The sequence below is a fragment of the Bactrocera latifrons genome, unplaced genomic scaffold (genome assembly GCF_001853355.1).
Source record: "Bactrocera latifrons isolate USDA-ARS-PBARC rearing strain unplaced genomic scaffold, ASM185335v1 scaffold_107, whole genome shotgun sequence".
Classification (NCBI taxonomy): Eukaryota; Metazoa; Arthropoda; class Insecta; order Diptera; family Tephritidae; genus Bactrocera; species Bactrocera latifrons.
The window spans coordinates 957344-959658 of record NW_017534486.1 but is presented as its reverse complement, the minus strand read 5'-3'; positions in this window follow the sequence as shown (position 1 = coordinate 959658).

Genomic DNA, 2315 nt, shown 5'->3' with positions numbered 1-2315 from the left:
AATAATTTATTTATTTAACAAATTAACGCCAATCTACAACAGTTACTTTTATAAGTAAAAGAAAAAAGAGAAAAAATATAATAATAAGAGCAATTGTATTACAGTGACCAAATTAATGGTATGGAAGGAGTTTGTCCTTTATATTATTCATGAAGGAACTGAGGAAGCCTCCATAGAAATCGATGTTCTGGTGAAGTGAATTTACATGGTTAGCAATCCTGTTGTGAGGTCCATGGAAGACGAAGCTTTTCTGTGTTTTTGCTGTTTTAAGTTTCCGTGATTGTCTCAGCGAGAATGCCATAGGAGCAAACTCAAAACTACCAAGAATCTCTGGGGCATCAATTAGGTTGTTAGCAACCTTAAAGTAAAAGAATAGGTTAGCGACTTGACGACGTGTAGCTAGGCTGTTGATTTTATAGCGTGAACGAATATCATAGTGGAGAGTACCTGCAACCTCAAGGTTGTATGAAAGGATAGAGACTTACAGAATTTATTTTAGACCTTCTCCAGTCTGTTGATCGAGACATCCATGTGAGGAGACTAGACTACAATGYCGTACTCAAGTATAGGTAGAAGCAGTTGGCGATATAGACATATCAATGTGTAGGGATTGCGAAACTCTTTGCCTGTTCTCGTGATTAATCCAAGAACCCTGAAAGCTTGGAGTGTGAATTTGTCTATATGCTTTGAGTAAATGAGTTTGTTGTACATGATGATGCCCAGGTCTTTGATGTCGGGAACTTCTTGCAGATTGTGACCGTTTAGTTTATAACTGGTATGAGACTACCGCGAATTTATTTGCGTTAGGGTAAAATTTGTTATTAGTACACCAGGCCGTGAGTTTGTCAATGCCATCTTGAAGCAGCTCGACATCTAGCTCATTTTTGATGGTTCTGTAGATCTTGAGGTCATCTGCATAGAGCAGGTATTCTGACAGAAGATTTTTGCCAATATCATTGACAAAGRTGTTGAAAAGCAGAGGTCCTAAGTGGGATCCCTGTGGCACTCCAGATGTAACCTTATATTCCTTAGACAAATATCCATCAACTCTAACTTGCAGGGATCTGTTTATCTGGTAGGAATATAACCAATCCAAGGCATTGCCGTCGATTYCGTAGACTTGAAGCTTAGAAACAAGAATTCTGGTGGGAATGGAGTGAACCTTGAGACCATCATTCAAAGTGTTGAGTAGGAAATTAGTGTAAGAGAAAAGATTGGACGTGATTGATCCATGTAAATCCATGCTGTCTTGTCGTGATGATGGACGAGTGAGGACCAGCTTTTCAAATAATTTTGCCAACGCTGATTGAATGCATATAGGGCTGTAGTTGGAAACACCAGTTYTCTGGCCACTTTTGAAGATTGGACAGACATACGACWGCTTCCATGCGCTAGGGAAGGTGCCAAGCTGYAAAGATCTATTGAATATGTGAGTGATAGGCTCATAGAGCACAGCAGCGCTGTTTCTAAGAAAAACATTTGGTATACCATCAGGTCCAGCACCTTTGTTAGGGTTCAGCTTGAGTAATTGTTMGAGAAYATCTTCACATTYGATTTCCAAATTATCGAGGTTGGTTTTTGGRCCATTAATCAATCACTGTATTTTTGTAAATTCGATCATTATTGTTATCATCAGTGAATGTTGTTTTGAAGTATGAAGCAAACAGGTTACTTATTGATTCAACAGTGGTAACAGATTGATCGAGAAATGACATCTCGGATGGAATGTTTACACTATTGTACTTCTTATCCTTGATGAACTTCCAGAATGCACTTGTGTCCGATTACACCATGTTCTCTATTTTGTTAACGTATTTTCTGTAGCATTCAATACTTAAAGTTTTGCAATCACGCCTTAACATGCTGAAGCGAGCGTAATCTCGTCGATTAATAGAGTTCTTGTATTGTGAGTGAGCCGCATTTTTGAGCTTAATTCTGTTGATAAGCTCAAAAGAGAACCAATTAGGGTAATTACTGACATAATTCTTATGTACAAGCACATATAGGTTAGTGCCTTCCTCTAGCTTGTTGTAAAGCCAAGCAATTTCATTGTCGATAGTGTCTGTTTCATACATTTCTACCCAATTAACCTGGTGATAAAAAACGTTGAGATTATGATAGTCGGCTTTCTTAAAGGAGTATGTAGTTGAACTCGGTGATGTAAGATTAGGTCGAAAATTGAGACTAATAGAGAGAGCCGGATGATATTTGTCCTCTTCAACAAATGGTAGGGTTTTATCAACACTAATTTCAATATTACTGTAACAGGGATCAAGAAAAGTGTTATCACAGTTGCTTGTGTTGTTTACTTGAGT